The 26,701-nt window shown below is 49.4% G+C and overlaps 1 long non-coding RNA gene across 6 annotated transcripts in view; it reads left to right on the top strand.

Moving 5' to 3' along the window:
* LOC110257550 (uncharacterized) overlaps nucleotides 1-26,701 on the top strand; it is a 416,793-nt gene that overhangs the window by 255,182 nt on the left and 134,910 nt on the right. For all 6 annotated transcript variants that reach the window (XR_014833817.1, XR_014833816.1, XR_014833815.1 and 3 more), the window contains one exon: nucleotides 3,863-3,944. This is a non-coding gene — a long non-coding RNA (uncharacterized LOC110257550). The remainder of the gene's footprint in view (nucleotides 1-3,862; nucleotides 3,945-26,701) is intronic.

Genomic DNA, 26,701 nt, shown 5'->3' with positions numbered 1-26,701 from the left:
ATAAAAGGAACCCAGAAAATACATTAGGTATGTCCTGGACTCATGCTAGAGATTGGTGTGTCTGATGTGGGTTATGTCTTTCCATGAGTGTGTTTGGAGGGTATGTCCTGCCTCAGAGGTGATGGGACACCAGTCTGTGTGGACCTTGACAAACGAACACATTGGGCTACTATTTATGTTTTTATTCTTCAAGTTAATTATTTAATAATAATTGCATATGCAAATAAAAGCATATGCCTTGATTACAGCCTTAATTGCATTTTGGGTGCTCTTTCCTTTCAGACTAAGATGCTACACGTAGCAAATGCTTTTCTGGGTTCACCCCAACTCTGATCAAGTCTCTATCATACCAGCTCCATCCTGGAGAATTGAGGTTCAAAGGGGAGCACGCAGAGTGGGTTTGCTCCTCCTTTTAGCTGCTCTGGGTATTTGCCAACGGTTTGTTTTTAGCAGCCTAAGTGCCTACCTATCTATGCATGTGATTGTGTGTGTGTGTGTGTGTGTGTGTGTGTGTGTTGGATTATTCGTTCCCATCTCTCTCCACACATTGTCGATGTGTGAGGTATGAGAGGCACACAGAGAAGAAGGGAGGCATTTTTGGTTTGAAAACAGGCTCCAAAACAACAGAATGTCAGAAATCACGTGGAAGCCAGTGGGGATTCTGTATGTCAAAGAAGGACACACCAGTGGCGCCGGCTGCGTCCCTGGACCTGAGCAGACCTCGTACCTGGCTGTCGCTTCACTCAGGGAAACTCTCTCTCTTTTCCCAGGAGATGGCCTGGGTCAAGGACACTTTCCAGAGTGGAACTTTCTGCGGCTTCGTCAAGTTCTTCCCAGCTTAGTTGCTAGGCAATGGCGGTGCACACCGGAGGGGCTGCCTCTGCCGGGCGGCTGGCTCACCATCCCATCTGCAATTTAAATTCCCTGACAGGCAGAAGCAGCCAAGCTGTTCACTTGAGATTGCAAAAAGTTAGATTGAAATACAAGGAATATCCAATGCCTCAAGCCCCTCATAAATTTTGCTTTGATAGTAACTGGGAGAGAGCCGGGGAGAGAGGGAGCTGAGAGGGGAGAGCATGCAGTTTAGACCCACGCAGTGGAATTACATTAGATCGACATGTTCCAGGTCCCCCCCGCCCCCATCCTCGCTCCTGGCCTCCCCCAGGTTCTTCAGGTGCCTTTCCATGTATGTCCCTCTCCCGCCCTTCAGGTGAGTGAGCCTCTGCGCATCTCTCCTGCCTTTCCATGGCTGTTCTGGACCAGAAAAAATGGGATGTAGCTACTGGCTAGCTAACCACACCGTACAGGCTGTACTGTACCCCGTTCCCATGCACCCGGCTCCGGAAACCCCTCCTGCAATGACACGCTCGCTCGGCAATGCCCAGAGCAACAGCTGTACTGAAAACAGCTGGATCCTGCCGTCAGCCGGGGCCTTGACCAGAGGTCTGGGGGAACCTGAGGCTGCCTCTGGCCACTGCACCCCTGCCGTCGACTGCTGTGGACCTGGGGCTCAGGTGGCAGGGAGGTGGACTGCAGAATCTCGGGGATTTTCCAGCTCAGATCCATGAAGCTGGGAATCGGAGAAAGATTCCCAGTGAAAGAGCCATGGAATCCACTTCTCCAGAGACAGGACTCTGGGCTTCTCCTCCTTCATTCTCTTCTCCTCTCCCCACTTTCAGTCTTGGGTCCTGGCCTTTTCATCTCAGGGTCCTCCAGCCTTTTCTTACTCTCTTTTATGTCTTTTTCTCCCGGTTCATCAAAACCTGTCCTCGAGGCCCCTGGCAGTCCAGCCTCTGTCCATGGGAAGGGCGGACTCAGCTGGACTCTGGGACCCAAGGCAGAGAGCCGTGGCCAAAACAGCTGTCTCCTCCGCTCCCACCCCGTCACCCCCTGTGGTACCTGGAGGTGAAAAGGGAGGTCTCGGGGGACCCGTGGCAGTTCCCAGTCCCTGCGAGCTTTCTCTCTTAAACAGGATTATTCATAACTAATGTCTTATAAGGTTAGGACCACGGTCGGAAAACTACAAATATCTTGGCCATTGAGGGAGGTTAAGAGCGAAATGAAACCACTTAACACCTACTAGGATAGTTAAAATACAACTCACAAATAACGAGCGTTAGTGAGGATGGGGAGAGATTTGAACACGCGGGCATGGCTGGTGGGAATGTAAAATGGTTCAGTCCCCGGGGAAAACTGTAGACAGCTCCTCCAACAGCTAAACGGAGAACTGCTATATGACCCGGCAATCCCACTTCCACTCCCATAGACCCACGAGCATTCAAAACGGATATGTGTTGTTGTAGCAGGGCTGTTCACAACAGCCAAGAAGGAGAAACAACCCAGTGTCCATGGACAGATAGAAGGAATGAAGAAAATGTGATAAGCACATAAAATGGAGTATTATTCAGCCATAAAAAGAAATTAAATGTGGATATATGCTACAACATGGATTGACCCTGAAAATATTATGCTAAGTGAAATCAGCCTGACATTGAAGGACAAATACTATATATATATATATTTGCTTTTTAAGGCTGCACCTGAAGCCTATGGAAGTTCCCAGGCTAGGGGTTGAATTGAAGCCACAGTTGCTAGCCTACACCACAGCCACGGCAACACCAGATCCAAGCATGTTTGTGACCTATACCACAGGTCACGGCAGCGCTGGATCCCCGACCGACTGAGTGAGGCCAGGGATTGAACCCGCATCCTCATGGATACTGATTGGCTTCGTTTCCACGGAGCCACAACGGGAACTCCTGACAAATACTGTGCTATTCCATGTAGATAAGGCACCTGGAATAGACACATCATAGAGATAAAAAGTACAGTAGTGGTTCCTCGGGATGAGGGCAGGGAGAATGGAGACTTATTATTTAATGGGAGTAGAGTTTATGTTGGGGGTGGTGACAAAATTTGGGGTATAAATAGTGGCAACAGCATGAAACATTGTGAATGTACCTAATACCATTGGATTGTATACTTACAAGTGGTTAAAATGAGAAGTATGTGTGTTTTGTCACAATAAAAGAGCAAAATGAAGTAGCAAGTATGGAAGGAAATTCCCAGTGTGAGAGGGTGGGGGAGGGAAGTGGGGGGGACCCACGGAGTCCCCACGTGGACGGGCGGGCATGGGCCTCCCTGGCCTGCTGTGCCCCGCAGGAGCCTGGTGAGGACGTCAGGAGGGAGCCGGGTCCCTCGAGAACAGATGACCAAAAAAAAAAAAAAAAAAAAAAACCAAACCAAAAACCCAGGCCCGGAGTTCTCCCCCGGGTCTGGAAGGAAAATAAAAAGGGGGATGAGTGTCTGGCTGTCCGCTGGGGAATCAGATTTAGGCCAGATGGCATCTTTCCAGGCCCAGCTTCCAGACCGGAAATAAATGCAGGTCCAGGGGGGCCTATGGGGCCAGTTGGGAGGACCTGCCACAAGCCAGAGGCTCAAGTAAAAGGCAGCGGTGGCCTGGACGGGACACTTACGAGGGTCTTGCCAGGATTCTGTCCTGCCCATCCCGTTGCCATCTTCTGCCACTTCCCAAACCAGGCATCACCCCACTCCCATCCCCACCCCAAGTTGAGCCTTGGAGACAGGCTGCCTTGGGGTCCTCTGGACGAGAGAGCAGGGGAAGAATAGCCTGAGGACAAGGCTCAGCACAGCTCCCAGGGGCCCCGGGGAGCTCTGGGGAGCACAGGCGGTGCTCTCAGAGCAACAGGTGGAGGACAGGCCATCTAGCGCCCGTAAGGACACTGCGGTTGGGTTCTTAGCAGATTCTCTCGCCCGCTGCCCCATCCCCACCGCAGGATGCCGCTCCCTGCGCCTTGGTCTTCCCTCCTCAACCACCTGTCTCTCCTGCCTTCCCCCACAGGAAGCCTGGGCAGCGGTGTCTGAGGCAGGAGGCTGGGCAGCAGCTCCAGGCGGCTTCAAAGCAAGGAGTTCTGCTTTCTCAGGTAAGGTGGACGGCGTCCCTCCGCCGTGTGCTCTTTATGCCGCTCAGGCGTCTCGTGGTTACAAATAGCTCAACCTTCCGCGCGCTGCCGTCGGCACCGGGCCATTACAGTAATGTGCCCATTCAGAGCAAGTGCATGCAGAGATTGCTACAGCAGCTTTTCGCCACGGAACATTTAGCCTTCAATCATAGCGTCTCAGGTCCCTCTGGAACCTTCCTCCGCAGATGCACCTGGGATGGCGTTCTCTCTCTCTCCACCGCCACCCTGGGAGTGACGTGGATTATTCTCAATTTTGTTGATGAGGAAACGGGAATTCAAATAAGAGAACATGGTGCAGGAAACAAGAGGGCTGGAACTGAGTTCACCACGGCGATTTTGACATTCATAATAATTATGGTAACTTGTGTAGGCCTGCAATGGGCTGCTTACTGGTGAAGCAGTTGGCCTGCACTGGGCTAGGTGATGAGGTCAGTGAGGGTCAGCTACTGTTCCAGGCACAGGGGCCGAGGGAACCCCACTGGACAGCCAGCTGTCACCAACGCACTTGACCTCTGCCAGGCGATATCTGAAGGCTGGCCCCAGGACCCATCTAAACGCAGAGAGAGCTGTCCTTTCCTCCTCGCCTCCGTGCCCCGATCCTAGGGCCCTTCTGCTGTTCCTGGGATCTCGCCCCTGGTCCTTCCTGCCTTCCCCAGTGGCATTCCCCTCCCGTGGTCCTTCTAGAGCCTCTGGAGCCAGCTCAGGCAGTGTCCCTGGCTCCTAGTCCTTCTTTCCAGGAGGCTAACAGCTAAGGGGATTGTCTGATTTTCACCTGCTGTGTTGCCCCCCTAACAGCATTTGTATTTAGACAACCTTGGCAATGCCATGCCTTAAGGCGGGGGTCCAAATGCATTGCCAAAAGCCGAGATGGAATCAGCCAGTGACATTTCAAAGTCAGGGTCTAGGCAGGGAAGATGGCCTTGGCTCTGTCCACACCTTCCCATCATGACTGCCCATTTCATGGGAGAGAAAACAGAGGAGAGTGGAGTTTCCTGGTGGCCTACTGGTTAAGGATCCAGTGTTGTCAATGTTGTGATGCGAGTTCGATCCCTGGCCTGGGAATTTCCACAGCCTGGAGGAGGAGGAGGAGGAGGAGGGGGAGAAAACAGAGCAGTGTATCATCACTACCATTTGCTCAGGCTGCAACATACCACTTACCTAAGCAGATTTTCCAGGACCCAATTCTGAGTTGTAAGGCAAGGTCTTGGAAGGCCCATTTTGCAGGTGAGGAAACTGAGGCACAAAGAGAAATGGCTTAGTCAAAGATAAGTAATAAGTAAACCAGATCCTGGGTGTCCTAGTCCTGCTGCTACCCTCTGCTTTGACCCAGGCTCAAAGCTGCCAAGGTGAACATCTTTTAACTTAGGCTGTTGGGTCACTCAGTAAAATATTCATGGATGCTGTGGCTCCTATGGGCTCCTTGTGGGCCAGTCACTGCACTGGAAGAGCTGGCTGTTTGAAGACATAAGAGGAGCTTCAGGAAACACGTGGAGAGGATAGAGGGGAGATGGGTCTCTGCCTTTCCCTATATCCCAAATGAAAGGCCCCTTTGTCTTCGAGAGTTGAGGCAACCCCTTATTCTTTCTCCTTCCAGAGTCCTGCGCCTTTCCCATCTGAGTCCTCAGAGGATAGACTCAGCTCTGACACCCAGGAAAAGGAAGGGCTTCCATTTCCACAGACCCTTTAATGTAAGCCCTTCCTCTGGGAGGACTCAGGCCAGTTCCCTGACTTTTCAGGGGACCATCTCTGAGCTTGGGCTGGGGCCCTGCAATTCACTGTGATAACAGCAGAGGGCGCTCCTGACTTTGGAGAATGAATCACACCCGTCGCCCCCGTTCCTCAACCCTTGCATTAGTCTGGCTTCTTGGGGGCTGTGCCAGAGGAGGGTAGTGCTTTGGAGGGAATCCCGGGCAGACTGAAGAGGCCAAGTACATCCGTGTCCCCAATTTCTACCTCTTCCCTCCGTGAGCCTCTGTCATCTGCTCTGTCATCAGGAAAGCAGAGGAATGGCAGGGTGTGGTAGACAGCTGGGCTGGGCTTGTGGGGACACTACTGCCACTTGGGTGGGTTATCTTGATTTAGCAGCCTCATCTGAGGGTCTTGCTGAGCATTGTTCTCATATGAGTGTCATCAGGACCAGCTCCAAGTGCAAGAATGACTGGCAAGGGTCTGTGAACAGATCTCTAGGAATGCAACCCTGGACCTACGTGTGTGACCCTGGGGGGCATGTGGTCAAGCCTGGGGGTGCAGAGTTCCTGCATAACCCGAGGGACTGAATTGGAGGGTCATCTCAGGGTGAAAAGCTGGGATTCTGTGCCGCCACCCTTTCATCGTTTCTCTCCATGATTATGGCTGTTGGCAACAGCCCTCTGGTGGCCACGTACCAGGGCTGGGGCCTTGTGGGGACCAAGGTTGCCCCTGATAAGTCATCCCAGAGGTCGGATGTTGCTCCTGTGTCCGAGTACCCCTCGATCCTGCTTACTGGGAAGAGAATCCCTGCAAAGTCCCCATGTCCTGAGGGCAGGGGCTGACTGCTGGCCCAGGAAGGAGTTTGGATTCCCCCTCCCTGAAGGTAGCCCCTGCTTGCTCTCACTCTGCCCTGAGGCTCTGACACACGTGGAGCTTAGGCGGGGAGGCAGGGACATAGGAAGAGCAGGTGGAATGGTTCTCCTCTGATGTGGCAAAGGCAGGGAAAGCCCAGCCCTGGCTTTAACTCTCGCGGTGCCTCCTTGGGAGCTCGGGAGATACCCCTCCGCGTCGCCGCGTCTCAGTTTGCTCATCCATGAAGTGAAAGGCTGCGGAGACGGTTTCCTCGGCCCTCCCCCATCCTGACGTCTGTGCTCTGGATCCTAACATCTGGCTCCTTGGAGAAGGGAAGACGAAGGAGGAGGTGGCTGGGAGGGAAGACACAGAGTCAGGAGGAGGGCGGAGAGGAAGGGGTGGAGGAGAGAGGGAGGAATGCGCTGGGTCAGTTTGCGCCTGCTCAGAAGGGGGCTGCTGATCTTTGAAGACTTGACCTCCTTATGCGGCTGGTCCTGAGACTGGGGGGGGGCGGGGCGGTGGAGGGACAAAGTGGAGTTCTGGTCACTTGGGAAAATACACCATGGTAGCCACCGAGTTACCCCTCTGTCCACCCATCTAGACAGACTATAGCCTTTCAAGACATTCAGAAGCTGAAATTGGAGCACATATAGCTCTAGGGGCCAGGGTGTGTGTATGTGTGTGTGTGTGATGCACACATTCGCATGGGACAGAAATATAAGCACAATGACGTTTGTATAGACAGACATCACCAACAAACGTGTATTTGGCACTTGCACACACACACGGCTGCACTCATGAGCTCATGCACATATACAAGCTGACATGTCTGCTGTTTGCAAAAGATCACGTTGACCCCTAAGGCGAAGAACTGTTTACTCGAAGAAGCATCTCTTACAACATATTAATAAAATACTTAGGCAGATTTTAACTTTAAGAGCCCAGAGAAGCAGGGGCGAGGGTGATGGGAAGGGGATGGTGGGGGAGGGGGTAAAGGCAGGTCTTAGCCCACGTGTCTGGGCTTCAGTGTAAGAACCATATTTCATGATACATTCAGTCTGATTTTCCAACTCATTGAAAACACTCGCCAGCTGCTGCTGAGTGGCTCCATTTGTTGTATACATGCACTCGCTCTAACGGGGACCCCTGGAAGGGATCCCCAAGGAGAGCTGCAGATGGAAACTGCACCAGAGAATTTGGGGCTGGACATTTTGCCTGGGAGGTGGGGGGAATGCAGAGCTGGGGCACACCAGGGCATGTGGCGAAGGCTGGAGCTGGGAGAGGACAGGCGGTCCTTTGGAGGCTGGGGGTTCTGGAAACTTCCATAGACACCTCCTGAAGTGGAACTCTTAGAGTGGGCCAGTGTGATTTCTCTTCTTCTCATGACCCCTCGGCAGACCCATGTGTACAAATGACACATGAAGTTTTATTCTCTCAGGATGGCTCCTTGGAACTGGGTCCTCCTGCAACCACCCAAACTGTCTGACTCTGGCATCTCTGAGGAACACCTCCCTGGGTCTGTCATGGATCCCTCTCCTTTCTTCTCCCAAGCACCTCACGCTGGGTCCCTAATGGTGCAGACACCCCGTCCTTTCTTCCATCCTCCTCTGCCTTTGAAAAGCTCCTAGCAGGAAGAGGAGATGTCTGCTGACACAGTCATATGCATGGATGGGTGAGGACTGCTGGCTTCCTGGAAGGTTAGCTGACCTCCCCAGAGCAGCGGAGACACTGAGCGGTGAAACGAGGGTCAGAAAGTGGGCAAGAATTTATGGGAAGGTGGAGGCAGACCTGGGTCAGGGAGCCTGGTCGGTCTCAGGTCGCTTCGGCCCATTCACCTTGGAGCCCGTCATCCGCCCGCAATCTGGGATGAAGGTTTAGCAAGTCCTCCAACCTTGCCTCCAGCCCAGCAGGACCCCAGAACCCCCCCTCTCCACTCTCAGAGACCCCTCGACCTCGGCCTTCAAGTCCAAAGCCAGGCCCTGGTCTGTCAGGGCTGGGGGTGGTCCCTTCCCATGGAGATGCACCTCTGCCGGGAGATGAACCCTTCCCCAGCTGGGCGGGGACCCAGTCGTCAAAACTCACCTGTATTAAACCAGATTATGTGGCTGTGGATCAGCCAGATGGAGTGGAGGAGGCCTGGCTCCCCCGCGGGGCAGCTGCCTTGTGGGCTGTGATCTGCTGTCAGCATCTCCCGCTTCCAAGCGCTATAAAGCGCTGATAGCAGTTTGGCACGTGTCCATCAGGTGGAGGTGGGGGTGATTGGTCCCTTTCACGGCCCTGCTGGGGAAGGGCCTTGGCTGGCAGCCCCATGGATAGTCAGAGCACCTCTGCGTCCCAACTCCATGGCCCCTCGGGTGACCTCCCGGCGCTCCGTTCGGGGGCCTGCTGTGAGGGGGTTATTAGCAGTTCTGGAGCACCTGCACGTTCGGTTGACAAGTTTTGAAATATTCTGATAAATGACTGTGGAGGACAGTGTCTGTAGAACTGTGCGGACGTGACCTTCCAAACTAGGCAGGGCAGCTTATGGACTGTTAGATGTTGACATAAAAGCCAAGGTCCAGAAGAGAGACAGAAGCCTGGTCATCCCGCTGATTAGCAGCAGATCCTTTTTCGTAACACTTCCTTCTTTCTAAGTTCGGTATTTCCCTATTTTTATCTCTACTTTGTTAGGTAACCTCAATGCCAGTTTCTTTGGGGGAACACAGTCAGATGTCCCCACTGAGCTGTGCCCAGATTTGAAAGGCTATTTGAGTGATTGTATTTGAAAGGCTATTTGAGTGATTGTCCAGACTCATGGTTGGGGAGGAGGCCAAGTAGACTTAGCCAGACCCTGGATACGCCTGGACCATCTGACCCTAGAGAACCAGACCTTCGAGGAAGCTGAAAGAGATGGAACAATTTTTCTACCCACCTTGGGGCATAGGCTTCCAGAAAAACCCACTGTGTCCTTGCTGAGAAGTTACTGTGTTTATGGTACCGGGCAGTTAGTTGCAGACCCTTAAAGCAGTAAAATTCAAAGTTGGACCTAAAGAAGGACTGGCAGCTATCGGCACTGATAGAGCAAGAACTGCTTCTCATGATCTTTACTTTAAAAAATTTATTTTTATTTTTACTTTTTTATAGCCGCACCTGCGGTATGTGGAAGTTCCCTGGGCCTCGGGTTGAATTGGAGCTGCAGCTGCCAGCTAACGGCACCAACACGGGGATCTGAACCACATCTGTGACCTACACTGAAGCTTGTGGCAACATCGGATCCTTAACCCACTCAGCGAGGCCAGGGATCGAACCCACATCCTCATGGATCCTAGTCGGGTTCTTGACCTGTGGAGCCATGGTGGAATGGGAACTCCCATAATCTTTACTTATGATTTTTTAAAATTTTAATTTGAACGCTTGTAGCATAGGGGAAGGATGGGACCATTTTAGTATACATTAATTAATTTATTTTTTTATTACTCAGATGAATTTATCACATCTGTAGTTGTATAATGATCATAACAATATGATATCACAGGATTTCCATCCCACAGCTCAAGCACATCCCCCACCCCCCAAACTGTCTCCTCTGGAGACCATAAGTTTTTCAGTGTCTGTGAGTCAGCATCTGTTCTACAAAGAAATTCCGTCTTTTTTTCAGATTCCACATGTCAGTGAAAGCATTGGATGTTGGTGTCTCATTGTGTGGCTGACTTCACTTAGCACGATAATTTCTAGGTCCATCCATGTTGCTAAAAATGCTGGTATTTCATTCTTTTTGATGGCTGAGTAATATTCCATTGTGTATATGTACCACATCTTCTTGATCCACTCCTCTGTCGATGGACATTGAGGTTGTTTCCATGTCTTGGCTATTGCAAATAGTGCTGCAATGAACACTGGAGTACATGCGTCTTTGTGATTTGTGGTTTTCTCTGGGTAGATGCCCAGGAGTGGGATTGCTGGATCAAATGGTAGTTCTATGTTTAGTTTTCTGAGGAATCTCCATACTGCTTTCCACAGTGGTTGCACCAATTTACAGTCCCACCACCAGTGTACTAGGGTTCCTTTTTCTCCACCCCCTCTCCAGCACTTACTGTTTTTAGACTTTTGGATGATGGCCATTCTGGCTGGTGTAAGGTGGTACCTCACAGTGGTTTTGATTTGCATTTCTCTAATCAAGAGTGATGTTGAACATCTATTCATGTGTTTCTTGGCCATCTGTATGTCTTCTTTGGAGAACTGTCTGTTTAGATCTTCTGCCCATTTTTGGATGGGGTTGTTTGGTTTTTTTGGTATGGAGCTACAGAAGGTGTTTGTAAATTTTGGAGATTAATCCCTTGTCAGTCGATTCACTTGCAAAGATTTTCTCCCATTCTGTGGGTTGTCTTTTTGTGTTGTTTAGGGTTTCCTTTGCTGTGCAGAAACTTTTCAGTTTGATTAGGTCCCATTTGTTTATTTTTGTTTTTGTTGTCAATACTCTGAGAGGTGGATCTGAGAAGATGCTGCTGTTGTTTATGTCAGAGAGTGTTTGGCCTATGTTTTCCTCTAAGAGTTTGATAATGTCTGGTCTTATATCTAGGTCTTTAATCCATTTGGAGTTGATTTTTGTGTACGGTGTTAGGGAGTGTTCTAATTTCATTCTTTTCCATGTGGCTGTCCAGTTTTCCCAGCACCACTTATTGAGCAAGCTGTCCTTTCTCCATTGTATATCCTTGTCTCCTTTGTCATAGATTTAGTATACATTTAAAAAAAATTTTTTTAAATACTTTATTGAGGTGTCATTGATATACAAAAACTGCATGTATTTAATGTGGACAACTTGAGGCGTTTGCACGTTTTGCAAACAGCCACGATGCCGTCGTGGTGTACACTTTAGAGGATGGCTCAGAGGAGCTGAATGTGTGAATATGCTGTTAACGTCTTGTACCAGCCCTTCTGCTTTACGGGATGGCAATGATGCATGATTTTTAAGTAAAACATCCCCCCCCAAGACACACACATACCCTTGGAGCCTGGCAGGCCTGGCTGTTGGCAGTGGGAGAAGCTCAGTGACCTTGGTGGCCGCCGCTGGGTGCAGGGACCACTGTTCTGTGAATCCTCACTAAGCTCCCGGCCCCTGGCAGGGCCCCCTTGCTGCCACAGCAGGCAGGTTTCCCATTGCAAGTACATTCTGGAGGGGATTGACCTAGTTTTCAGGGTCTAAAGGGCGACAAAGGCCCCAGTCAGAGCTCCTGTAAGTGGGTGATAAACAGTGTCTATTAGAAAAAATAAATAACTTCTCCAAAGGAGAGCGGGCCTCCCAAATCCCTCTTGCATCTCAGGGAGACAGCTCTCTCCTGGGGGCGGGTTCCCCGAGCTTTATGCCTCCCTGCACTGCTGACCACGCTGCGGGGCCACTCTGACCACCGGATCCTCTCTGACCCCGAGGCAGAGGGGAGACCTTGGGAGAGGCCTTGACCACATGTGAGGGCAGCAGCTGACGGCTGTGCTTGGCCTTCAGGCCTGAACTTTGTTGACCGCCAGCCCTGGGAGTCATTGTCTCTCTCACACACACACACACACACACACACACACACACACCCTACACCTACACACACACCCACCCAAACCCTATGATACCCAGTTTACATGGTAAGGAAACTGAGGCTCAGAGAGGTTAAATAACTTGTTTGAGTTTGCCCAGCTGTTAAATAGGCAAAGCCAGAATCAACACCCAGGGTAAACTCGCCTGTGTTTTTCAAATCACCTTCTCTTTCTCCTACTCTGGGGCCGTTCCAGGTTTTGTCACATCAGAATCACTTGAGGATCTTGCTCAAAGGCAGGTTCTGATACCCTAGGTCTAAAGGTGGGCCCAGAGATTCTGTTTTTCTAGAGAGTTCTCAGGTAACGCCAGCGCTGCCCCCCGCGGAGTGAGGTGTACAGCAGATACCTGGGAGGGGCTGACCCTGGGGAGCACCGCCTGGGGAGTGGGAGGCTGGGATCGTTCTGGGAAATGGGGAGATGTGAACACCAAGACTCGCTCAGGCCTCGGGGGAGGCAGGGAGGCCAGGAGTGGGAGGAAGGGGCAGTCGTGCGACCTGCCCGCCTCTCTCCTCATCATGTTTCTTGGTTTTCTCTTGGCTCTGGCCAGGTTTCCTGGTACAGGCACAGTTTGTGCTGGTCTCAGTGGATGCCTGGAGCCAGAAATGACGAGGAATAGAGGGGTACAACATCTACCAAGTTCCATCCCTGGTCCAGGATTCTAACTTGCCCGCTTCTTCGGTGACTCAGACCCCCTGGTAGTTTGAATTTTCCCCAAGTGGCTGCAATAGTATCTTCCTCCCACACACAGTTCTCACAGTGGACTTTCCATCTAGGGTGCTGGCCGTTGTCCTTCCCCATGACTCTGAGTGCCTGTGATTATAGCCGAAGTGATGCTATGACTCGGAGGCCAGGCCATAACAGTCAGGTCACCTTCCACTTGGCTCCCCTGGGACATGTGCTCCTGGAGCCTCGCCGCCGTGCTGTGAGGAAGCCCAACAGTCCCCTGGAGGTCGGGGCAGGTGTTCTGGCCAACAGGCCAGGTGAGGCCCAGCCGAGAACAGACGTGTGGGGGAACAGGTCTTTAGATGGTTCCATTGCCCAGTCCTTGAGTCGCTTTCATCTTGGACTCTTTCCACCCAAGGCCCCAGACATCACGGAGCACAGGAAGCCATTCTTGCTGGGCCCTTTTTGAATTCCTGACCAACAGAAGCCTTGAGCACAAGCAAGTGGTTGTTGCCATGCCAGCGCACCTGCGGTTGTATGTCCACAGCAGTAGTAACCAGAACAGGCCCCCAAGCAGGGCTACCTGAGGCTGTGTGGGTGAGAAGGCTCAGAAAGGACTCAGGCACTGAGGATGAAAGTGGTTCAGCCCCTGGGTTCACGAAGCACTTAGCACTTGATTGACTGATTGACTGCTTGCTTGCTTTTCAGGGCCACATCCGTGGCATAGGGAGGTTCCCAGGCTAGGGGTCCAACAGGAGCTATAGCCACCAGCCTACCCCACAGCCACAGCAACACAGGATCCGAGCCACATCTACGACCTACACCATAGCTCACGGCAACCCCGGATCCTTAACCCACTGAGCAAGGCCAGGGATCGAACTCATGTCCTCATGGATACTAGTCGGATTCGTTTCTGCTGCGCCACCACGGGAACTCCCAGTATCTAACACTTTAACGGTGCTTTTCCATGCTGATGACCCGATCCTCATGCTGAGGCCAATGGAGGTTACAGACTTGCTTCAGGCCAGAGGCCAAGGCAGGGCCAGATGACGCCTGGATATGACTCTAGAACCAGAACTCTTTCCATTCAAGCTGTGTTGCCTCGGTCAACCCTTGACAAATAAAATGTCACTGCCTGGCACAAAGCCGCGGATGGCTGGAGCCCTCCCCTCAGCTTGATTAGTTTGAATTTTGTGCCATTAGTACCCATCATGGGAGAAGAAAAATCTCGAACGTTGTTAATAAACAGAGTCAGAGGAAAGCACTGGAACAGGGCAGGTGTTATTTATCAAAGGTGAGAAATAAGCTAATCAAGAAAATCAATCCCAGGGGACTGTTTCATGGGAGGAGGGAGGGTAAGCGTGGGTACGTGGCTTGTTGGTGCTTTAGGATTTGAAGGCGACTGGACGGTGAGCAGATTTCAGGGTTTTTGCATCCATCTGGCAGCAGGTGTTTTTCCCATCTTCTCCACAGCTGTCGTGAGGGCACCCCTGGGAGGAGGGCGCGTGGGCCAGTGCTCTGGGCAGGGAAGTGTTATCCAGACCCCTTCCTTGCTTGTCAAATTTCCGGCAGGATGGGTCGAAAGTACCCAGCCTCCTCTGGAGTCCCAGCATGGGGAGCTCTCCTTTTTTTGTGCTCCATCTCCGCGTTTCTGTCAAGAAGAGGTGCTTCTGTCTCCCCAAAGCTCTTCTAACTCATACCTTCTATGCGACATGACAGAAACAGTGTTTTAGATGAGGTGAGAGCACTCTGTCTCATCTTGACAAAGCTGCAGTACCCAGATATTTCGTAATACACTAACCAGGATGTTGCTGCGAGGGTGTCTTGTAAATGGGGTTCCATCTGCAAGCAGCTGACTTTTAGTCAATAAAAGGAGATTACCTTCTGTACTGTGGGTGGGCCTCATCCAATCAGTTGAAGGCCTTAAGAGTGAAAACAGGTTTTTCCAGAGAAGAAATTTTGCCTCAAGACCCTGCTGACACCCTGATCTTAGCTCTCCCAGCTTTTAGAACTGTGAGAAATAAATTTATATTGTTTATAAGCTTTAAAAAACCCATCCTGACATCAGATCCTGCCTGAGTGTCCACATGGCTTTCTTTCCCAAATAGTGTTTACTTCATTGAAACCTGGAGACAGGGAAAGACCTGTGAGTGTCTAGGACACCAAGTCTGGGAGTGCCTGTTGACGTGGTGACATACAGGGCCTATCACCACGGCACGGACCCACGGTGCCGTCCAGCTGCCCAGGGAACAGAGGGGGATGAAGGTCTCCCTGACAAGGGCCTTGCAGATTCAGAGGAACAGGCCAGAAAGTGTGGTCTGGGTCATAGCGTGTTGTTATCCAGCCCGGGGCAGATGTGATGGACCAGACAGATGCATCGTATGCTTAGCAGCCCCGCAGTCACATGAGCCAGTTCCTTAAAACACACACACATCTGTATACACACACATGTGTGCGTCTCCTCTTGGGTTCGTTTCTCTGGAGAAGACTGCGTGATACAGATGCTATTTTGAGTGTATCATGTTGTCCTGACATTTTTTACTCTCCTTGACAATGCTTTGATCCAGAGGCTCAACACATGTGATGACAGTGGAGGTGGAGGTGGGTGGAAGGTGAGGCTGATGTGCAAACACACACATGTTTTATGAGTCCAGGTCGTGTGTGCCCTCCCTGCTGCAGGTGGGAAGGAAGGTGTGGTCTGATGGGAAGAGCACTGGGTTGAGAGTCAAAGACCAGCGTTGAGGCCTTGGTCCTGTGACCCACCATGGTGCTTCTGGAACAAGAAAAGAAGCCCAAGAATGATTAGGGTGATCGGATAAGGCTGTGGACAGAGAAAGACAGATCCTCTACGGTATCACTTACACGTGGAATCTTTTTAAAAAGCCGATTTCATGGACCCAGAGAATAGAACAGTGGTTGCCATGGGCTAGGAGGTGGTGGGAGTAACGGGGTGATTGATGTATGTCGCAGGGTACAAACTCTCAGTTATAAGAGGCCCTGGAGTACAGCCTGGTGACTGTAGTTAATCTGGTAGTTTATATTTAAAAGTTGCTAAGAGTAGACCTAAAGCAGTCTCAACACGTACACACATATGCATATACACAGTACACACACATACACACATCGGCAGGGTGCTGGCCAGAAAGTATGGTCTGGCTCATGGCATGTTGTTATCCAGACCTGGGCAGATGTGATGATGTGATGGACCAGACTGACACACACACACACAGAGGCACACACAGAATTAACTACATGACGTGATGGATATGTTGATTATCTTGACTTTGTTAATCATTCTGTAGTGCATATACATACATATATCAGATCATCACATTGTACACTTTAAATAAATACAATTTGTAAATTATTTCTTAATAAAGTTAAACATTAAAATTTTTTTTAAGAGGAGAAAGATAATGGAAGCTAATGCATTTTGTAAAGCAATGTCTACATGGAACTTGGTATTTTTTTTTTTTTTTGTCTTTTTTGTCTTTTTAGGGTCGTACTCATGGCATATGGAGGTTCCCAGGCAAGGGGTCCATTCAGCTATAGCTGCCAGCCTGCACCACAGCCACAGCAACACCAGATCCGAGCTGCTTCTGCAACCTACACCACAGCTCCATGGCAATGCAGGATCCTTAACCCACTGAGTGAGGCCAGGGATCGAACCTACAACCTCATGATTCCTAGTCGGATTCGTTTCCGCTGTGCCATAATGGGAACTCCGTAACTTGGTATTCTTAATTTTTTTAAAACCCAGATGCAGCCAACATATTATGTGAGATAACTATTATCTGGAGAGCGTCATGACCACCATGGGCTTGGGTCTTCTTCCTTTGAATGTCAGTTCAGCATAGGTCAAGTGAGAAAACATGGGGGCCATTTGTCAAAACCAATGAAATACTTTATCTGTTTTGGTATAGGAAATGTTTATTTTTAATTTTTAAATTTTTTGTCAAAACATAGTTGATTTCCAATGTTGTGTTAATTTTTACTGTATAGCAAAGCGATTCAGTTATATACATAAATACATATTTTTCTGATGTTCTTTCCCATTATGGTTCATCACAGGTATTGAATATAGTTCCCCGTGCTACACAGTAGGACCTTGTTGTTGATCCATTCGCCGTGTAAGAGTTTGCATCTGCTAATGGCCAACTCCCAGTCCATCCCACTCCCTCCCTGCTCCCCCTCGGCAACCACAAGTCTGTCCTCCATGTCTGAGTCACTTTCTGTTTCGTAGATAAGTTTATTCATGTCATATTTTAGATTCTACGTGGAAGGGATATCATATGGTATTTGTCTCCCTCTTTCTGACTTAGTGTGAGAATCTCTAGGTCCATCCATGCTGCTGCAAATGGCATTATTTCCTTCTTTCCTACGGTTGAGCAGAAGTACTTGAAATGAGGTCTCTCAGGGATGCAAATGTGTGTCATAAGGCAACGTTGGGAAGCAGAGCCCCCCCTTGGAAGGGGCTTTGGTCAGGCACTCGAGATGGAGCTGGGGAGGCTTTAAGGCATTCCCGCCCCCCTTGCTTCACTTACCTGGCTCAGCTGGACTGCTCAGAGTCAATGACACTGAGGTTTTGGAGGCAGGACAGGGCTCAGGCGGGTGCCCTTGGACAGTGACCTAAGCAGGGGAGGGAGCTGAGGGCAGATGGCAGGGCTGTCCTGGGGAGAAGGGAAAGGTCCACATCCTGAGTGACATGCTCATAGGACTTCTCAGTTGGCAGACAGGGGTCTGCCTAGTGCCCTGTGCCTCACCCCATATATGGTCCTTGATAACCACATGCACAACTTTTTTTTTTTTTTTTTTTTTTAAATTCCTTCCTTGCCTGTCTCTTAGACTAGCCTCTGAGTTTTATGTGGTCAGACGGCCATCAGGCCCTGTACCCTGGCACATGTTGAATGAATAAATAAATGAAGTCCCCGGGATGCTCAATCCACTGGATTGATCACGGTCATACTCTTGTGTGCCCCCTATCAGGGGCCCCCAGGAAAGGAGTAGAAGAGGAATGGGAAGGGCAGGGAAGGAGAGGGGAGGGGAAGAATGGGGAGAAAATTAACTAAAGAAATAGGAAAAGAATTCCAGGCCTCCAAGGATTTGCATCTTCGATTAAGAAGGTCAGATATACTCACACAGTGCCCATGGTTTGCTCCCCTAAAATATAATGAGCTTCAACCTGCAGCATCTCATTGCTGAAGAATTAGCAGCCAGCCCATGTGCTGGCCCTAGGCTGTCTCCTGAGGAACAAGCCTGGAGGTGCAAGGGCACTGGGAGACAGGCCCGTTCTGGATGGGGTTGAATTGGGTTAATTAGGGCCAAGTCCGGAGGGGGTGAAATTGGAGAGGGCCACTGAGTGGGGCACTGGCCATTCCCTGAACTCAGAATGCATTTGCAAACTGGGGTAAAGCCCTGCCTGCCTCCAGCTAAGATCGATGTCTCAGATCCTGCCCGTCTCAAGCTGTCAGGGACCTTCTTCCTTAGAGCACAGTCGGCGTCACAGTCGTGCATTAATTTAGAGCTAATTGTCAGGTAATGAATTCGATTTGGCTCACCATATTGAAATCCCTTCTGCTCCCAGCTGAACACCAGTAAATCATTTGCATCACAAATCTTCTCTTCACTGGATGCTCAGCTCACCCAAGCTGTTGCTCAGACCCTCTCCTGCCTCCCCACATTCCTTTATCTTTGAAAGCAGCTGAAAATCATCACATCTCTTTGTCAGAGTTGCGAAGCTGAGACCCACCCAAAAAAACTGAGTTTGGGTGAGTACCTCTGAAAAGTCTAGAACAATGGTTCTCCAAGTGTGGTCCCCTGAACCAGCAGCATCAGCATCCTGGTAACTCATCAGATGTACAAATTTTCAGGCCCCTCCTCCCAAAACAACTGAATAGGAAGCTCTGAGGTGGGACCCAGCAAGCTGTGGTTTAAGTTCTCCAAGTGATTTTGATGCATAATCAGGTTTGAAAACCACTGTCTTCCTAGAACATTCACTAGGTCTACCAGCATGTCAGTGGAATTGTTCTCAATTTACTTCACTCTCTGCAAGGGCAGCTTCCCTGTCTAGCTAGGTTTCTGGATCTTTTCAGGGGCTACTGAATTTATTCCTCTGCCATCTGTGTATAAGCTTGAATTAGATTCAGTTGAGAGGCAAAAAGGCCAATTAGAAGTGACTTAACAAGGTAGACGTTCTTAATGTAAAGAAGTTGGGGGTAGGCTGTCCAAAACTACCTGCTCTGACATCGTTAACATGCCCTCATGGTCCAAGACATCTGCTCAGGACCAGCCATCCTAGCTGCACTTGGAGTCTACAGAGAGAAGGGAGAAAGCCATGCTGCTTCCTGGAGGTTTCACGCAGCACTTCTATCTAATATCTCATTGGCCAAAACATGGTCACTTGGCCATACCTGCCTGCAAAGGAGGCTGGGAAATGTAGTTTAAATTCTGGATATTCCTGTGCCCTGCAAAAAAAAAAAAAAAAAAAAAAAAATCAGGAAATCTATTTCTTTTTTTTTTTTTTTTTTTTTTTTTTTTTTTTGTCTTTTGTTGTTGTTGTTGTTGCTATTTCTTGGGTCGCTCCCGCGGCATATGGAGGTTCCCAGGCTAGGGGTCTAATCGGAGCTGTAGCCACCGGCCTACACCAGAGCCACAGCAACGCGGGATCCGAGCCGCGTCTGCGACCTACACCACAGCTCACGGCAACGCCGGATCGTTAACCCACTGAGCAAGGGCAGGGACCGAACCCGCAACCTCATGGTTCCTAGTCGGATTCGTTAACCACTGCGCCACGATGGGAACTCCAGGAAATCTATTTCTAAGGAAGAAGAGAAGCTCAGATATTGGCAGACAACTAGCTACGAACAATGGTGCACCACGACCTCTGAGCTATAGTTCTGCTTCCAGGTCTTCAAGCAAACTTGTCTGTGTTCTTTCACACTTTGGCGCCTGCTTTGCAGTGCTTTGATTTCAGGCAGCCTTCTCCCATCACTCTGAGCACGACTCTGCTGATGGCCTCCATGCCTGTTGCCCACGACATCCAATTTCTACCGCCTGTTGGTCCACCTAATTTCCATGTAAGAGTCATGATCCAGGGCTAGTCTGTAAACTCCTGGAAGCGAGGCGAAGGCAGCGTCTTTGCTGGTGGAGCCGAGCTGAGTACGATCCCGATACCTCACCTGTAAAATGACGGGATTGTGGATGGTCCCTGAGGTGCCTCCCAGCTTGAGCGTGTCCTGTGTGGTCTTGTTGCCTTCCCGACATTTATGACTGTCCTCAGGGTGAGAAGGCAGCGAGCCCTGACCCTCGAACTGCTCCGCAGACTCGGGCAGCACTGGTTATAAATGAAGGCGTGGACTGCACAGCTAGGAAGTAACAGCTTGGGGCTTGATTGGGAGGATGGCTTTCAAGAAGCTGGTTCTGGAAATGAGAAATGTGATGTGTATAAAAATTAGGGCAAGTCTTGTAAAGAATCCTATAAGGTCGGTGCTGAGAGAGAGGTCATTTATCTGATGTTGCCCCTCCTTGATCCCAGCTCCAGGCCATCTACCTCCACTTCCAGTATTTTATAGGCTTAAAAAACAAACAAATAAACAAAAGCCCTGAGGTCCACAGAGAGGGGACAGAGTTTGTCCAAGGTCTTATAGCCACCCTGCAAAATGATAGCATCCATAGTGACTCCCTATTTGTGATCTGAGGGCCAATAACAGGCCACTGGTGTGCACACACATGGACACACACACACAAACATACACACTGCACATGCACACTACACATTCTCCTAAGCAAGCCTGGCTAGCGGTAGTGACTTGAACAAAGCGCACTTGACCTCTGTGAAGATCAGTTTTCTCATCTGTTCAATGGCGGTAATAACCATTTTCATGATTCTTAGGAGGATTAGACCAAAACATTTACATAAAGCCCTTGTCACTTTCACGGGTTGCTGTCTCTCCTTTTTGGACATACCTTTTTTTTTTTGCTTTTTCTATATTCTTATGTTTTTTATTATTTATTTATTTATTTTTATTTTTATTTTTTTGTCTTTTTGCCATTTCTTGGGCCACTCCCGCGGCATATGGAGGTTCCCAGGCTAGGGGTTGAATCGGAACTGTAGCTGCCGGCCTACACCAGGGCCACAGCAATGCGGGATCCGAGCCGCGTCTGCAACCTACACCACAGCTCACGGCAACGCTGGATCCTTAACCCACTGAGCAAGGTCAGGGATCAAACCTGCAACCTCATGGTTCCTAGTCGGATTCGTTAACCACTGCGCCATGACGGGAACTCCATGTTCTTATGTTTTTTAAAAATTGAAGTATAGCTGATTTACAAAGTTTTGTTAGTTTCTGTTGTACACCAAAATGATTCAGTGATATATATATATATATATATATATGGTTATTAAAAGATATTTAATATAGTTCCCTGTGCTATATCATGGATCCGTATTGTTTATCTATTTTATATATAATAATGTATATCTGTTAATCCCCAGTTCCCAATTTTCCCTTCCCCCTCTTTGGTAACCATAAAGTCTATGTCTGTGAGTCTGTTTCTGTTTTGTAAATAAGTTCGTTTGTATATTTTAGATTCCACACAAAAGCAATATCATGACATTTGTCTTTCTTTGTCTGACTTACTTCACCTAATATGAGAATTTCAGGTCCATCCATGTTGCTGCAAATGGCATTATTTCATTCTTTTTTTGTAGCTGGGTAATATTCTCTCTCTCTTTCTCTCTATATATATATATGTATGTATGAATGAATGGATAAAGAAGGCATCTATATGTTTGGTCCGTTCATCTGTTGGCGGACAGTTAGGTTGCTTCTGTATTTTAGTGATCGTGAATAGTGCTGCTGTGAACATTGTGGTCCATGTGTCTTTTCAAATTAGAGTTTTCTTTGGATATATGCCAAGGAGTGGAATTGCTGGCTCACATGGTAATTCTACTTATAGTTTTTAAGGACCCTCCGTCCTGTTTTCCATAGTGGCTACTCCAGTTTACATTCCCACCAGCAGTGTAGGAGGGTCCCCTTTGCTCCACACCCTCTCCAGCATTTATTTGTAGACTTTTGTGTGATATTTGTAGACTTTTTGATGACAGTCATTCTGGCTGGAGTGAGATGATACCTTGTTGTAGTTTTGATTGCATTGCTCTAATAATTAGCAATGCTGAGCATTTATTCATGTATCTGTTGGCCATCTGTATCTGGATATACTTTTTTTTTATGGCCACACCCATGGCATAGGGAGGTTCCCGGGCCTCTGTATGAAACCTATGCCGTGGCTGCAGCAAGACCAGATCCTTTAACCCACTGTGCCAGGCCAGGGATTGAACCCATGCCTCTGCAGTGACCCAAGCCACTACAAGTGGATTCTTAACCCATGAGGTCATAGCAGGAATTCCTGCATATACATTTTTAAGTGGGTCTTAGGCATTATATTCCACAAGCAGACTTCCCTTAGTTCACTTAACAGCTGCTTAGCTGAAAAACGTCTTTTAGGATGTCTTGTTCAACAAACACTGAGCACCAATCCAAGCTAAATAAGGCTGGGTCCCTGGACGCGAGGTCTGCCATCTGAGCAGGGAAGGGCAAAGGACCAGGAATGGGCTTTGCACAGCTTAATCATCCCAGAATTCTGATGGTTCATCGTCCTGTCCCGAGCACCCTTAGGGCTGGGGTTAGGGACAGGATTTGGATGAGGCTTGGGTTTGTTAGAATCATTTCACAAATGAGGTCATAGAGGCCCAGTGATGGAAACAACTTGCCCAAGTCCATCAGGGGAGGTGAAAGTTGTGGACGCTAAAGCCGTGACCTGTGGGGTGCAGAAAGCTGAGGTTGGAGCTGGGTCAGGGAGGGAGGGACGGGTGGGGGTCCCCGAACTGGAGGTGAGAGATGTGAGGGGATTCAGAGGGCCTGTGAAAGAGCCTTTGGCCACATTCCACTTCGGGTGGGGCTTGGTCTCAGCATAAAAACTGATTGCCTTTCATAAAGCTTGTTCTTTGGGATTGCAAAGTAAACTCAAGTCAGGGCGAGTCTTTGGGGATGGAATACTCAGAGACCCTTTTCTAGATAAGCTTCCACTAACATTTTACTGTTCTCGGGAGCCCTAGGAAATGGTGTATTCCTTTCAAAGTTATGGGTTAGAGGAGTTTCCACTGTGGCTCAGCAGTATCCATGAGAATACAGGTCTGATCCCTGGTCGTTCAGTAGGTTAAGGATCCGGCATTGCCATGAGCAGTGGTGGAGGTTGCAGGTGAAGCTCGAATCTGGCGGTGCTGTGGCTGTGGTGTAGGCCAGCAGCTGCGGCTCTGATTTGACTCCTAGCCTGGGAACCTCCATATGCTATGGGTGTGGCCGTAAAAGACCAAAAAAAAAAAAAAAGTCGTGGCTAAACCAAGTGTCTGCCAGTGAGTTCATGTCCCTCATTAGCATCCCGTAAGCTTCAGGATAAAGTGACAGCTCTGAGGTGGGACATGTGAGGCACCTGACTACCGCATCAGCTGGCGTCAGCTCTGTCCACAGTGTCCAACCCCACCCCTGTCCCCTGGATAGCCTGCCTTGCTAACTCCTGCCGCAGCCCCTCAGCTGCCCCCCTCTTTGGGAAGAATGTCCTCTTCCAGCTCTGTGGGGTGAGCTGGGTGTCTCCTCCCTGTGCCCACATCCCCTGAGCACCGGCCCCCGTGTTAGAATTGATCTCCGGGGCCCCTTCCTTCTCCCCAGGGAGCTGGTGTTTCTGCCTCTGTGAGCCCCCAGGGCCTGGAGCCCGGTAGGTGCTTTACTTGAATTTAATCAATTACTTTATCATCGCAGACATGATTTATCAGTCAGTTACAAACTGGGCTCTGGAGTGGGATATAGAAGATGTGGGACTGCCTCCCTCTCCTCTGGGAACCCAGTCTCCACGGTGAGGGAAGATTAACCCAGAGAACAGGGGCCGACAGTCCATCAGGGGTCAGTGATGCTGCCGGGACCTCGGGTGCCTGGAGGTTTCCGAGGCAGATTTCCGAGCTGGAGCTGGTGGACAAGTCGTGTCTTGGAGATGGGTTAGGTTAGGAAGCCAGGAGGCATGGTGGCCGGTGGGAAGGGCTGGTCAGAATGAGTGACCAGCGGAACTGGAAGAGGCGAATGCAAAGGCTTAAATGCCACGAAAGGGACCAGGGAGCCACAGAAGGTCTTCAGGCAGGGAGCAACAGGATGAAGTGGTGTCTGCAGGCTGTGAGTGCCGGAAAGTGATGAGCAGAAAGGTGTGAGATGTTAGGAGGAGGGAAAGAGAGAGGCTGGCTTTCCTTTGACCCTTTGTCACACGTGCTCTGCCTCCATCCTCTTTCAGGTGGTTCGTAGGTTGGACACAACCTGTTCGTGGATTATAGGGGCTTCTGTCATTTGTTCGCTCATTCTTTCAACATGTTTTTAAATGATTCCTACTGTGTTCTGGTTCCAAAGGATAGGCTGGGACCGCAGACCCCTGCCCCCAAGGACCTCTGTGAAGGAGGACAGCCACTGTGTAAATACACGTGGTGACCTCTCCCACCTTTGCTCTATCATTGAAAGAAATTATTTTGCCATATACATAACCTCTAGTCACCTGTCCCTACCTTCAGCCTCTCTTCTCCCTGCTCTCATCCATCTGCTAGTTTTCCCGAGGGGGCTATTTATAAATGGGTCACATGGTCCGTGGTAGGTGAAGGTGCTGTGGGACACTCTGGAGGGGGTGTGCTTGAAATGCAGACAATGTAGAAATCCTTCTCTTCACGGCCGCCAGCTGGGGCTGTCTGCGCCTGGGGGCCCTCAGGACAGAGAGTTGGCCAAGAAGCCCATTGAGCTGTCAGCTTCCAGATGCTTGACACCAGCCTCTGATGTCCCCTTGAGCCTGGGACTCCTTACCCTCCCTGAACTCAGTTTCTCCTTCAGACGTCATTCCTGAGACTAAGGAAAAGGCTCGACAGCGCAGAGAAGGCTCAGGACTTGCTGCGCTCTGTCCCTGCACAGCCAGCCAACAGCTGTCTCCTGGGGTGGAGGCTTTCCAGGGAAGCCCCCCCACCCCGCCCAGTGTCTCCACTTTGTTCAAGTCTGAGCATCGGGGAGCTTCTTTGTGCTCACTGGTTAATGAACCCCACTAGAAACTATGAGGATGCGGGTTCAATCCCTGGCTGCACTCAATGGGTTAAGGATCCAGCGTTGCTGTGAGCTGTGGTGTAGGCCGGCTGCTGTAGCTCTGATTAGACCCCTAGCCTGGGAGCCTCCATATGCTGCAGATACCTAATGATCACTACCTCACATCCCAGCAACTTAATCACACCGTTCCCCCCACCCTCTCTCCGCCTTGGTTACTTCTGGCTAAAATTGCCGTTCTCTTAGCCATCACTACACGAAGAACATCTTTGTGATGCCCAAAGGGGATGCCTCCGCCTCTAGTCAGAAAGCAGAGGGCCTGAGAACTGAGTCCCTGAGTGCAGACCTGTTGGGCTGTCGTCCTCTCCAGCTCTGGGTGGGTGATACTTACCATAGACTGTCGATCTAAGATGTCTGGGCGCGACCCTGGCTCTGCCACTTCCTGGCTCTGTGGTCTTGGCCAGATTCCTCACCCTCCCTGCAGCTGATGGGTAAACGGGGAAATGCTAGTACCTGCTTCTAAGGGTTGTAGTGAGGGCTGTGAGTTAATGCACATAGAGCCCTTATGCCAGCGTATGATCAATTCTCAAGACCTCCCAAAATGTGCGAGCTATTATTTTGTTATGCAGCTCTCATGCTTTTGCCATTCTTGGCCATCTTCATAACAATACGTAAGTAGGCACAGTGCTTCTCAGTTTAAAAAGCATCAATATCCTGCCTCACTTACTTTTTCAGCATCAGTGATGGTTATCTGACATGCCCCAAGGTCACACAGTCGGGGAGGGGGCAGCGCCTGATCTTAAAATTGTCTCCAAGTTCTTTTTTTAAAAAGTATCTTTTTATTGCTCACAGCCACCTCCTATAGAATGGGTGGGAAAGCAGTGGATGACCCAGTAACTCCTAATTATGGGGGGAAGAAAAACACCTGTAAAGCTCTCTCATTTTGAGGATAGCACATTTGGGAAAAAAAAAAAAAAAAAAAACAACCCAAATAGACGAAATTTGAAGCCCATCCCAGAGGCAGCTGCAATTCTTTGCCAGCCCCTGGAGTTCAAAGAGGGAGCCTTAAAGAAGGTCTTGAGGAGAATTACTTAATTTGGAGCGTTGGAAACCCAACAATTATTTGCTTAAAAATAGAATTTGCTGAAACAACTTCCAGCTTCTTATTCTTCTCACTGCATAATAAAGTAATTAGTAATTTGTGTCACTCTGGTAATTTTTCTCCTTCTCTTAATCACCAATAGTGACACTGCTCCCATGCTGGGGTTCTAACACACACATGCATGCACACACACACTCACTCACTCACTCCCGTCGGAGCCCCAGAAGAAAGTGGATGCCATAGTGTCTGTTGTTTTGTTGTGGCTATTGGAATGAAAATTTCTGTGACCCCTAAAATGTATCTGTTACCATATATACACACCAGTCTGGGTAAGGTTGTCAAAAGAAGTAGAAAGACGCAGACGACTCTCAAAATATCCCCAATGTTGTAAGAAACTATTATGAGCATAGTGAGTCCTATAGAAATGTGCAACTAAAAGTCAGGACCTTTATCTGACAAAAGGATTTGTTTTGAAGTGTGGGTTGTATTTACTATTTAATATGATGGGCCTTACAAAGGCATGAAAAGTAAATCGCATTTATTTATACATATGTTAGATAATCCAGACTGTAATTATAAGGAAAGCTTACATGTGTATTAATACCTACTGTGGGCTAGATTTATAATTAGCTATTATAAATCAAATAAATATTCAATTATTTGAAACAAAGCAATGGTAGTGGAGATTTTATCTCTAAGTTTATCTGACTGAATTTATAAGAGGCTTTAGG

Source organism: Sus scrofa, chromosome 18 (assembly GCF_054392235.1).
Source record: "Sus scrofa isolate SSC_HxYL_T2T_F1_AM1 chromosome 18, Sscrofa_HxYL_maternal_Yorkshire_Landrace_v2.0, whole genome shotgun sequence".
NCBI lineage: Eukaryota > Metazoa > Chordata > Mammalia > Artiodactyla > Suidae > Sus > Sus scrofa.
This window is presented reverse-complemented; position numbering and strand designations above follow the sequence as displayed.